This window comes from Talpa occidentalis, unplaced genomic scaffold (assembly GCF_014898055.3).
Source record: "Talpa occidentalis isolate TD23 unplaced genomic scaffold, MPIMG_talOcc4v2.1 talOcc4.7, whole genome shotgun sequence".
NCBI lineage: Eukaryota > Metazoa > Chordata > Mammalia > Eulipotyphla > Talpidae > Talpa > Talpa occidentalis.
This window is the reverse complement of record NW_023605083.1, coordinates 68,691,635-68,705,584: the sequence shown is the minus strand read 5'-3', so window position 1 is coordinate 68,705,584 and position 13,950 is coordinate 68,691,635.

The following is a 13,950-nucleotide window of genomic DNA, read 5'->3' as shown; positions in this document are numbered from 1 at the left end:
AGACTGGGAGAAATGAATGGCTGACTTAAAGAGTGAATTTATTTATTTATTTATTGCATTTTTTTTTAATTTTAATTTTATTTTTATATTTCCCATACAATTGCAACCCCCTTATTTTGACCCCAAGCCCTCCTTTTCCCACCTCCTACCCCCCATAGAGTGTCTCTGGTTCATAGTTGTTTGTTGATTTTGATTTTTACTTTCTTATAGTTATTCTTTTTCCTGGCCTCTTATTTAGGTTTTCTAGATTCCTGCTATGAGTGAGACCACCCGGTAGTTTTCTTTCTGGCTTATTTCGCTGAGCATGATCCCTCCCAGCGCCATCCATGTTGCTGCAAATTGCATGTGTTTATCTTTTTTGAATGCTGAGTAATATTCCATGGTGTATGTGTACCACATCTTCTTGACTGGATCAAGAAGTGAATTTACATTACAAGATTAGAGCAGGCTCTAGATTGGGCAGTTTAGCCTCTAAGTGCTTCTTGGAGTTCTAAGAAGGTAGAGATGAATAAAAATCTTTATGACGAACAATTGATCCAAACTGATCTCTAAAGACCAGGGAGGGTTCAAAAAGGTGATTTTGCTTATGGTTCCAGGATGGAGACGTTGCCTATAACCTAAATATTCTGAAACACAGAACCGTCAGAGTGCTCCTATTCTCCCCCATGGTGAGGAGGGGTGAACACCACAGCACATAATTTCTGGGAGACTGGGATTTTTTACATAATTCCAGGTACCTAGTGGGGGCAGTGCTTAAAGATCCCATGGGCTGCAAGTTATCTTCCAACTTGTTTCTCTGGTTTGCTCTGGATGTCCTGGTACCCAGACTGCCCCATCTCCTGCCCTGGCTTCTCTCTCTCTCCTCACTTAAATTCACTCCTCTTCTTTCCTAATTCCACTCCAGTGCATGCTTAAGCTTAGTGCTTCAGTCTCCAATACCTCTCACTCAGTTCCTTCTGAGGAAGCCTGCATTTTCCTCTCTGAAATGTTAGAGAGAATGATGGGGAAAGAGAGCACCAAGTTAAAACTATACTTAAAACTCGAACTTAAAACTGAACCTCAGAAATCATCACAACTAAAAGTTATAAATAGTCTATTCCCTGTCTTCTCCACAGGGAACTCTTATTGGTTTCTGGGTCACTGATTCCTGGCCAGGACCGATCCATATACTCTGGAACTATAGGGAAGGGAAGAAAATCCCCCCAACCCCCACCCCTCTGGGTTCCTCTTGGACCAGTGGAGCAATTAAGTCAACATCAGACAGGTTACCAGGAGAAAGGAACAAATTTAATTATATACATATGGGGAATCTACATCTATGTGTATTCCAAGGTCAGTGAGGGAAATGAGGGTCTATATCCTAAGCTAAGGGAAGGGAAGGGGACCTGGGGTTTAAGGAGAAAGGAAGGGGCTCATGTGACTTATAGGATGAATGCCAGAGGCTCCCTAACTAGATGTTTGCCCTGCCATACATATAGGTTTCTCTGACAGAAATGTTGTTTCTGGAAAAACCTTAACTTTGAGTAATACCCCCATTTTCATTCTTTAGACATTAAAAGAAGTAAATATTTCTTATGAGTCTCGAGAGCCTGGAATGATCCAAGTTCAAAATAAACCACCCATCAAGAAACACATCTTGGGAAGGCCTATTCTCAATATCTTGGGGACATCTGTTCTGTAGTCACATGTGATTTTTGCCATCCTGCCTGGAGTCATGCTAAACTGGAGCCGAATCTCTTGTCATCACTTTCTAATTGTGGGACTTTTTTATTTTTATTTTTATATTCCCCATATAATTGCAACCCCCTGATTTTGACCCCAATTCCTCCTTTCCCCGCCCCCCTCCACCCAAAGTGTATCTCTGGTTCATAGTTGTTGAACTGTGGGACTTTTGAGACCTTGAGTCAACTTCTTCACCTGTGAAATCAGGATAATAATACCTACTGTAGGGGATGTGAAGGATTAAATTAGTTCATGGAAATACAACACTTAGCACCTTGAACATTTTCAAAAGTGCCAGATGACTTAGTTATTGATATTATTATCACTCTCACCAAATTTCTGGGTCCTAACATACTTTTCCCAGGAAACCAGAAGAAGCCCAAACTCTTTTTATTTTTATACCTAGAGGAATTTGGCTCCCTCAGTTTCAACCTCTCCCATTCAGCCAAATGTAGTCCATCCCTTTCATAATGTCTGTTTAAGAATTTTCAAAAAGAATTTTATTCCCCAAAGAAATGCAACTATCTTCATTAAGTTTTTTTTTTTTTTTTTTTTCCTCTCCGGAGATTCATGAAGTTGTATGATGGTAGAAAATAAAATATGAGATCTGAGATCATCTGCTTTATTTTACAGATGAGGAAACTGAGTTCTAGAAAGATGACTGAATAATAATTTAGTAATTTGCCAAGATGACCCACATAATTGATAGAAAGATGAAATTAGAAATCTTATTTCACCCCTCTACCTCCAGACTCATGTTTCTGGCAATGTGCCTTATTAACCCTCTTCCAAGATGAAAATACTCACCTCTGCTTTTCTTGATTCAGAGCATGAGTGTCCAATGTCTTGAATTATTTTTTAAGCATTTTTGAAGACCAGTGCCCATGACAATCTTACCATTCCCCTCAGCCTAAATGGAGATAGGCTTCCTCCTGACTGTAGGCCCCTCACCTCCCTTTCATAGATCATTTACTTTAGAAATCTTGTAATTTTTAATTCCTTCTGAGCCCCTTTGAGATGTGAAACTTCTCCCAGCTCTTGTCATTCTATAACCCAGGAGAGCCTTCCTTGAGGACCTGGGAGCCATTCCTCTGAAATGTAATCAAGAAAGATAACACACATAACTCCCAGTCTCTGAAGGAGGGTGGGAGCCTAACTTCAATAAGGAACCAACAAAACACACACAGAGTGATGGCCTAATCCCCCTGACTAACCTCCCAGAAATGTCCTCCAGTAATTTCCACTAACTCACACAGTGCTAAAATAGTCTTGCCTTTTGTTTCAGCAGAGTTCAGCTCAGTCCTGCACTGAAGCCTCTTTCACCTATTAAGGTAGCCAGAATAACATCTGTATTGCTATTTTTACAAATGTCTGGTGCAATTTTCCTTTGACACCACATGGTCCAGGATAAAAGGCTGCTCTGATCCAGCTTCTGCTTTTGTCTGGGAAAGCACAAGCAAGTAAACTGGAAGCAGCCCAACTATTGCCCATTCATTTGCATTTAAATTGCCCAAATGGCATTTGGTAAGAGCTATTTGATGTCCAAGGAGGCTTTGGAGGCTTTTAAACTTCAGAACAGAAGGTCACCATTGATCAGCAGGAAAAGAACCTGAGGGCTAAGTGGCCAGGTAAACTTCCAAGTTTCTTACCTAGGAAGCTGGCTGCAGCTTGTAGCCTGAGGAAAGGGAGTCACAGACTTGCTCCAGGGCTAGATTGGGGTGCTTGTCTAGGGGATATTACTCTCTAAGAAGCTGTGTTTCAGCCCCCATCCCTTTTGCTGAGCTCCTGGAGAAAGAACAGGAAACAAAAGATCAGCATGGATCTTCTCTCCTACCTCAACATGTATCTAAACATGTTTATCTTCAATAAGTTCAAGGATGTCATTTATTAACTGAGAAATTAGTATAATTACTAGTTTTTGTTGCTTAATTTGTTAAATGTGGACAGTAACTATTCTTATAAGGTTGACATATAGAACAATAATGAAAGTAAAACTGGGGTGATGGTGATGATGACTGAGCTCTTTCTACATGCACAATAGAAAATTGGTTTGTAGGCCAAGTCCAGGACTGTGGGTTGCTCCAATCCAGCTTCTTCTTTTCTTTACAAGCTTATCAGGTATGTTTTATGATTCCCATTTACACAAAATTTTAACAGTTCAAAACAGACTGAGGTACAGAAAGGGTAATAACTTGTCCAAGGTCACACAGCTAGCAACAGCAGGACCAAGATGCAAGCAGGCACAGCGGTTCAGAGAGCTAATGATTTATGTAAAATATTAAGGTAATTATTTTGCTTAAAAGAAGAACTCAAGATGATGCAGTTACAAACAAGTGGTCTCTCGGATAAGAATTAACAAATTTGGCTTCCCCCATCTCTTGCAATTTCCCCCTTATTTGACTGCCTTCATGACCAGTCTCTCAGATAAGTATTAACAAGTCCTCCTGCATTTCAAGGAACAGGGAGTTAAACAACAGCTACTGAAGATAAACAAGTTGGCATCCACCTGTCTCTGTGCTGACCCCTTGCCCCTCCCCTTTGCAGACCCTAGCCCATCTCCCCTTTTGTTCTTTGTATAAATACCCCTGGAATCTGCCAAACAGGAGGATGGTTGTCTTTCAGACATGAGTCTGCTGTCCTCCTCATTTTTCAACAAATTAAACCACTTTCCTTTTCCTCAAACTCTGTTTCCTTTTATTGGCTGAGGGAAAATGAGGCCGGTGCTAGGTATCAAAGACATGATGATGTCACTATCATTAAAAATAGCATATTCCAAATATGCCCTTATCCATACTGACTTTCTATAACAAACCTGATTCTTTGACTTACTTGAAATTGACTTTGCACATATTAACTTTCCTACTCTCCCTCTTGTATAACACTCCCAACCAAATCTAGATCAGGGTAAGACTTTTCAGCTGTCACAATTTTGGTGTAGTGCTCCAAGTCAAGTCATGTCTTCTTTGCTGATCAAATTACACACACACACACACACACACAAACACCCAAGTGAGAAATCTGTGAAATCAGAGTAAATGAAAAATAGATAAAGTGCTCAGACTTCTGCTTGACAGGTATGACATTACAGGCAAAAGGGAAGAGCATGGAATGGGGCTAGGGTCTAGGAAAATGTATAACAAAGCAGAGACTCAGTCATGCTGTTCTTTTCTTTTCTTTTTTTTCTTTTTTTCTTGAAGACAGTTTTGATTCAACAAGTGTAATAAGAGTAGTGTTCAGAGGAGATTATCCAATCCTTTCCAGTAAACAAGGCAGTCTCACCTTTACCAAAAATAACATCTTTTGTACATGTGATTACCCTTGGTTAATACGGTATAGCCAAGATGAGAAAGCACACATTGTACCAAAATGAAGAATGATATTAAATAAATAAATATATAAATAAATAAAATGTAAAGCCATGCTATTCTAGTGGGGAATGGCGGTAGTGATGGGGCCTGGGGGTAGCAGTGGGGCATGAGTGCAGCAAGGGGGCAATAGGAGTCAGAGGTAATGCAAAAAATGGAATATGAGAGAGATGTAGTGTAGAATTTTCAACACCATGCTAAAGACCTTAGACCTTCAAACATGGCTCCTTAAACACAAGACAGAAGCCTAGATTACCATCACAGAGGGAGAAAGAAAGGCTTAACTGCTTATGATCTAGTCTATCCTGGCACATCATTTAGCTTCCCACACTCCTGACATCCACAGTGCATTTATTTGCCACCTGTATATTTAGTTTATCTTGTCTTGCTTTGCTTCATGGAATAACAGCTCTAACACAAGCCTTCAAAATCACCTTGTTTGAATTCTTCATTTAGCCAGTCAAGCCAATTTGCTTTAAAGATTGAAAATGAGGAAGCTACCCAGGGTCACACAGCTCACTACTGGCAGACCAGGGCAACGAGCAGAGTTCAGTTCTTTTAGGAAAGGGGATAAACGAGCACCTTGAGGTTGTTTGCACTGCATTTTAGGAACTCACTGCATTTCTCTCAATGAAATCCATGAATCAAATATTTTAAGAACTGCTGTTAAGAGTTTTTCCAAGGAGAGCTCAAGAGGTGCAAGCAAATTGCATTTAGACATCGTTGTTTTCATCCACTCATTTAAAAGCCATAATGGGAGAAGAAATCTGGGAAGGAAACAAACTAAAATAAAATAAATATTTCTTTTCTCTTTCCCCTCAGTCCACTGACTGGGAAAGATATATTCTCAGGAAACACTGCGGCAATACTAAAAACAACAGAGACAAATTTTAAAAAAAAAAATGTTGCTGATGCTGCAGTTAATTGCAAATGATTCCACTATGCTACATCTCCTCCTCGGAATGCTTAAGCACCTGGGCCATCTGCTTTGAGACCCACTACAAATTCGACTCTGAATGACATCACTCCTAGCTGTGATGTGACAGAAAACAAAGGCTTCTTCTGGGTTATCGCTCTTTGAAGAAGGCTTGCAACAGTAACACAAAAGTAAATAGCAGCAAGAAAAGATCATGGTTTAACATTGGCTTTGCAAATACGAAAGACTGATGAATCCTTTTCAAACCCAACTTTTAGAAAGAAGGATAGAATTTTCCCTTGGAAATGTTATGCAAAGTAAGGGGATGGGGAAAAGCATTTTCAAGGGTTTACTCAGATAGCAGATTATTAATAATAGTAACAATGGCAAATATAAGTAATATTATTTATGATAATAAATATAGGTAAGCAGAGATCATGCAAAATTGAAAAGGAATGAAGCAAGAACTTGTTTGGGATTTATATTTGAAAGTGCAAAAATGAGTATGCTGATGCAAGTGATGCTCTAGATATCACTTGATGTATTTTTTTTTTACTTGCATTAATTTTCTTATTAGAGAAAAAAATGCTAGAATCTTCACCTGGTATCAAATAGATTCTGTTCATATGTTATCTTTACAGGAAATCCAAAGTCATCTAATGGAGCAAGCAGATATTCATGCTATAATTTGGAGACAGAAAGGCCTTAATATAACTTAGCAAAACTAATGGAGTAATAGTCAACTGAAAACATATCAGTGTTTAAAGTAGATTTTATTGCCTCCACCATACAGAAGGAATGGAAACTCTGAAAGAAGTTAAACAACTTGCCTGAAGTCACATGTTTAGTATCTCAAAAAAGTAGAATTTAAAACTGAATCCATCCACCAAGTCCAAGACATGCATTGTCATGAAACTAGCTCTGACATTAAGTCTTCTGCTTTTCTTGGACTGCTATTTGCCTTTACTTATAGTTTCCCTCTGCTTGAAATGCATCCCCTACAACAACATACTAGTTATTTAACTCTCTCCTATTCTTTGAGACTTGGTCAAAGTTCATCTTCTCTGTAGAATGTTGCTGGAACATCTCAATTAGCAGTCTTTCGTACCTTTGAATCCTCATGAAATTTTACATCTACATTTCCTACAATTGCCTCACTTTTGACTTGGTACCTCAGCTAATTATATAAATTTGAATTTTTTTTCCTGAGACTGAAGAGTCTAGTTTTCCTTTGCAAATCCTGCTTTATCTTAACTTGTAAGTTTACACAGAGCAGACATTACATAATGTATAAACATAGAGACTATACAGTGTATAAAGACCTTTTGCCTTTATATCAGAGCTAAGACAATTTCCAGACCTCTTAATTTGCCTACTCCCATACATATCAATTAACATCTATGAGCCTATTGCCCTAATCCCTATAACAAAGATAATAAACAACAAATGTATGCATCTCATCATCTGTGTGAGAATCAGACTGAGTAGGCAAAATAACTGTTTTTACCGGGTTTGAATGATAAAGATAAATGTTGGCTGTAAGAAAGGGGTCTCAAAATAACATTAAGAACATGGGGCCTCCCCGGTGGCGCAGCGGTTGAGCGCTGGGTTGCGAGCTGCCCGCGGCCTCTGCGGCGCCGGTTCGATACCCGGCTCCTCCCCGGCCACCCCGGAGGAGGGTCCCACATGGTGTGCAGACCTCTCCTGCCGCCTGCTGCTCCCCTCAGCAGTGTACTTTGGTCCTTCTGCCTGCTCTGCTCCCCGCTCTGGCTCTGGTGAATTCTCTCACCTTCCCGCGCTTCTGACTGTACCCAGTGCTTGTATAAACAAACAAATAAATAAATTAAAAAAAAAAAAAAAAAAAAAAAGAACACAGGGGCTTTCATGTAACTGGCTAGACAAGCATTGCAGGTTGGGAGGGCTTCTATTCCAGAAAGTTATCCAGGAACCCAGGTTCCTCACATCTTCTTGTTCCTTCATTAATATTGTCCTTGTCTGTACATTTGAAGCAGGTCACAAGATCATCCTTGTTACAACTGTCAGGAAAGGAAGTTGTAAGTAAAGACCAACTATTTTCATTTAAGCCGAGTGAGACAGAAGTGTCACATATCACTTTTGCCGACAATTCATTGTCAGTAATGATTTTGATGGCCACAGCCATCAAGTCACTGTGAAATGAAGCCTCTAGCTAATCAGCCACTGGCCCAACTTGAGCTATTAAAAGGGTGGAGAGAATGGATTTGAATGGAAAATAATCCATGCCAAAGGAAGTAAAGAAAAAATGAGATGGCACTGTAAGTATCAATAATCATTGAGGGATGTAGTCTTGATGTAGACCTGAAAGTTTTTATGTAAGTGAAGTTTGTAGCAAACCATTTAGCAAAGTTCAATATGCCTAAAGAACTTAAATGGTCATGGAGATGATCAGGCTATCTGGATATTATGGGTACCCAGGAACAAAGTTTAGTTAAATTTTCAGTAAAGAATTATGGCTGTAGCTTGGAATACATACTCAATGCAGATGCTACCACAGTTTTCAATAGCCAATACCATTAATAATCTTCAAAAGACGAGAAACGTCCAGCACTTCCCAATTCCATACTTTAGTGACCAGCATAGCTATTATTGCATGGAAAATGATATTAGGGAATTTTTTTTTTAAAGACACCAAGATTTCCCTGATTAAAAGGTAGGGAGATATTCTAACCTTTCTTATTGGAAAGTACCCAATTCCCTCCTCTGGTTAGAGGCAGAATTAATGGAATTTCCTTATGGTAACCTCACATATAACAAGATTTTCAAACAATTAGCAGAGATATGGGGTTGATATGATAGAGATATGAGAATTTTTTTTCAATAAATATTAGGAAACCAATGAGATTGACAAAAACACAACTCTCTATACTTATTTGTGCTAACAATTACTTGTTATTTCTTGTTTATTTCCAATGAAAACATGACTTTTGGAAACTGCTTGGTGAATTTTAATTATTAATGAAAGTAATAAAAATATTTATAAGAAAACAACTATAGAGTAAATGAAGGAGCACACCAACAAATTAGCATTTAATTACCAAACATTGCAAGAGGCAGCTAAGCACACTGCTGTTCTTGAAAAAGCCAAGAGAAACAGAGTTGAGTGTGACCTCTGCCAGGGATGAGCATTAGTCTCCTGGGACTGTCTTAGGATTTGCTCCCACAAGGAATAAGGGGAGTAAACGCTGCATTTGTTAATTTTTAGGCAAATAAAATCTATCTTTATAGTTCAGTGCCAAAGTTGTACTCAAAGTAATTTAACAACTCTAATTTATCTCATGGAGATTTTTTGCTAAAGTTTAAGAATGTGTCACTTACTCTATGACTGAAGATAAGACACTGACCTTTATTGAGTCACTGGTTCTTGTACAAAGTGACTATAAAGAGGTAGGGTAGGTAGTGGGGATGAGAAATGACCCAAGTACTTTGAAATATGCCAACCCCCTAATATTTGGAGCTTATAATCTCTTTAACTGGGATGTTTCAGATTGAGGCAACCAATTGGCTGTTAGAGACTGGTCCAAGGAGCTGGTCCTACATCCGGGATCTTGCGGGCACTGCAGATTGATGACTAGCAGCACTCAGTGACCACTGGCATGTGCTTAGGTTTTCCTGGTGCCATTGCCAAGAAGGGAGCAATCAGTTACATGTAGTCAGTAGTATAATCAGTTAACAACTGCAGTACTAGCATCAGTTAATACCCTTCCAAATTTGGCACTACTAGTTTTAGTTTGAGGGCCTTTGGGTAGGTGTTAATCTTTCTATGACTCAGTTTCATCATCCATAAAATGGAAATGAGCGTGCTACTCCATAGTAGTCTTGTGAGGATTTAAAGCCACAGCTACTTAAAATATCTACTGTATTACCCAGACCTCAATAAGCCACATGTAAACATTTGTAATGATCATTTTAATTCTCACTGATGGTGACTCGAATCTAGCACTATCCCAACAGATAGGGGAAGCCCACTGTCAAAGACTCAGAAATGCAATAAACCATAGGACAATTTCATAGGTAGGGCGTTTTATAAAAACAAACAGATTTCATTGCCCGTAGACTTCCAAACAGTGGCTGTTCATATGTGCATAGGCATCACGTATGGGAGAGAAGGTTAAAACAGATTCCAGAGACTCTCCTCCAGGTATTTGATTCATTTAGTCTTAAATGGTCTACAAGGATCTAAACACACTCCAGATAACATTGATTTTAGCAGAACCTGGACTAGACTTAGAGAACAATACCTTCAGCAGTTCTGTGTCTTCACTAACCTTACTCCTTTTTTTATTCTTACAATTAAATCATATCTCCTGAAATTGATCATATTCCTGTTCCTTTCTCATAAATCCATTTGATATTTTTTATTAAAAAAAAAAAAAAACAAACTTGTGGATCATATGGAAGCTCTATGTTTAGTAGGTCCAGAAATCTCCACACATCTCTCCATAGTGGTTGGACCAGTTTGCACTCCCACCAACAGTGCAGGAGAGGATGGTCTCATTCATAGCAGGAATCTAGAAAACTTAAATAAGAGACCAGGAAAAAGAATGACTATAAGAAAGTAAAAATCAAAATCAACAAACAACTATGAACCAGAGTCACTCTATGGGGAGTGGGGGGCCGGGAAAGGAGGGATTGGGGTCAAAATAAGGGGGTTGCAATTGTACAGGGAATATAAAAATAAAATTAAAATTAAAAAAAGAAAACTTGTGATAAATATTTTCCCCATTCTACAGAAAAGAAAACCAAAATTCAGGAATCTTGAAACTCAAATAAGTTTTTCAAGGTCACAAAATGCATGAGAGCTAAAAAGATTAAAAATGCACTTTTCTTTGAAAAGGAGAGGATGAGATTCTTTCGTGCAGGCATTCCAGTAGCACAGAGCTGTGAATAACACTTACTAAATGAGGACATTCAAGAGCATATACCTCAGTTTCCCCATTGTCAAATTAGAAATGACATTGGCTTTGAATAAAGTTAGCAGACTTCAGGGGAAACATGATTTCCAGGTGCAAAATATGATTAGCATGACAAGAAGCATAACAAATTGATCAAACTGCTGGTTAGACACCCAGAGTTCTCACAAAACATCATCTTGCTGCACTAAATGCCAATCAATGAGGATTAAGTGGATTGAATTTTCCTTGGAGAAACGTGAGTTTTTAAAGCGAAAGGGAAAAAGGCTTGGATTAATAGCTAGTAAGGGTTTTGTAGACACAAGGCTAAGGAAATCAGTCATTTGATATACTTTCCATTAGCAGGAAAAACATACAGCTCAGAACCATGGAAGCATTGACTATAAAATCTAGAAGGAAAGTATTATGTGAAATATCATAATTACTAGAACAAAATCTTCAGTGTATACTAGATACATGAAGGCAAAAATTATCAAACTATTTCCCTTAAATTCTGATTTTAGGGACATAAATATCAGAGGGGTATACAAAAAATATACTGTAATAATAATACACAATATATGTCATAATATACAATAACAACTGCTAGTTTATATTGGAATTGTAAATATATGTTTATACTTTATTATATTTATATTTAAAAATTATATTTATATTTATAAAAATTCCCATTTTAGGGACATAAATCTCAGAGGGGTAGACAAAAATATATACTATAATAATAATAATAATAATAATATATGATATATAATAATATACAGTAATAATAATATACAATAGTATATATCTTTTCTCTTTCTGTGTCACCATAATGCAAATGCAAGTTTAATATTGTGATTAATAATTGAGTTAAACTGATGATGCTCCCAAAGATTCATTTCAAATTCAAAGTAATCTTTGATATGAATTTGGTGCCAGTAGACTTTGGGCAGGAGAAGAGGAACCTCATTTTCTAATAATTCAGAGTCAGTGCATTGTTCTCTTTCACTCCTCGGCTATTACATTTAGAGAGGAGGACCACGCAGGGGCAGAGTTAAGTCAGTCATTGAGCCCAGTTGGATTATACCAATATAGCCCTTGACTTACCTTTAGTACACAGTCCCTGATCAGGGGCAAAAATTTTCATCAGGTATCAAGAGGGGCCTTTAAGCCACCTGAAAAACAATCTACAAACCAATAAAATCAATTTCAGATAACAAAAATGCAGTGTGGTAGAATTAACCAGATATTAGGTGAGGCAGACGTTTGTAGTTCTTGTCCCCGACACTTTACTATCTGCTCGATCTCCTTAGTCGAGGTTCCCTTTCCACAGAGAACCTTTGCTATTTCCTGGTCTGAATTGTTCACAACTTCTCCTTTTGATCTCATGGCTTCAGTTGACTGCTACCAACACCTGGATTATGTTCTACAGCAACTGTGTAGATATTTTTTTCTTGTCTTGATCCTAAATGTTGCTGGCTATAATTTACTTAGGCTTCACACTGGACAAACAATTGGTTCTTTCTCTAAAATATACATATTCGTTGACTCTTCAGGCATCTTAATAATTGATTTAAACTGATGATACTCTTGAAGATGACTTTCAAATTCAAAGTCATCTTTGACCTGATTGGCAGGGCTCTCTGAAATTAGCACTGTGTGCAAGATTATCATACTGCCCACCTCCATGAAACTTACAGTCTAATGGGAAAGATAAAAAATAAAGCAACCCATTTCCATTTATATGGGCAGGAAAATGGTGCAAAGGGCATGCAGGAGGTCTTCCCACATGCTCTGTTGGGTTCAGGGAAAGAATCCTGAGGAGGTGAGGTTTAATATAAGACTAGAAGGCAGAGGAAAGGAGGGAAAACAGAAATAAGTGTTTGAGTGGAAAAAACAGCCCATATTAAGGCTTGGAAGTGAAAGAGAACAGCATCTTAAAAGTACTGAGAAAAACTTTGTATGGTTCAGAAAGGGTTCAACTAGAGGATTGGAACAGAAGGATTCTAATGGTGTGGGTGGCCAGAGAACAGATCTACAAGGACCTTGAAATCCCTGCTAAGGAATTTAGACTTTTTTCTGTGGACAAGAAGGACCCATTAAAGGGCTTTTAGCAAGGTCTGATAAGATGATGTGAAAAATCACTTAAAAACTCATTCCGGCTGTATAAAGGATAAAGGCTTCTTTTTTCCCCTCCTGCGACTAGCCAGTTGACAGATTCAAACAAGTTTCACTGCAAAAGGGGCTGGTCAGGGGCCTCCCCGGTGGCGCAGCGGTTGAGCGCTGGGTTGCGAAGCTGCCCGCGGCCTCTGCGGCGCCGGTTCGATCCCCGGCTGCTCCCCGGCCACCAGAGGAGGGTCCCACATGGCGCGCAGACCTCTCCTGCCGCCCGCTGCTCCCCTCAGCAGTGTACTTCGGTCCTTCTGCCTGCTCTGCTCCCCGCTCTGGCTCTGGTGAATTCTCTCACCCTCCCGTGCTTCTGACTGTACCCAGTGCATGTATAAACAAAAACAAGCAAATAAAAATAATAAATAAAAAAAAAAAAAAAAACATGCCTCTATAAAAAAAAAAAAAAAAAAAAATTTAAAAAAAAAAAAAAGGGGCTGGTCAGTATATTGAAAGTTGGTCCAGGCAGTGTCCTCCTTGGGATAGTTAAAGAACAGTGAATCTGGACCCAACCCAAATTTTCCTTCGCCATTCTGGTGACAAGACTGGGAAGGCCAAGTGATTGGCATCTCTGAATAATAATCCGAGTTAGATATGCCAGCCTTTATGTAAGCAAGCAAAGAAAGAATGAGACAAGAACTAAGAATAGCATTTTATACATCATGCCAAAGATCACTGAGGGTAAGTAAAAATCTAAGAAATGTCATCTATCATCCATCTAGGCAATTGTCTGCTCTGACAGTTTACATAGGGGCCAAGGACATAATGTTGGAAAGCTTGTTACTTTTTTTTTCAGGAATGTGTGTGGGGGTGGGGGTTGTATATTCTGTGTTTCTGGATCCATAAAGTTGAG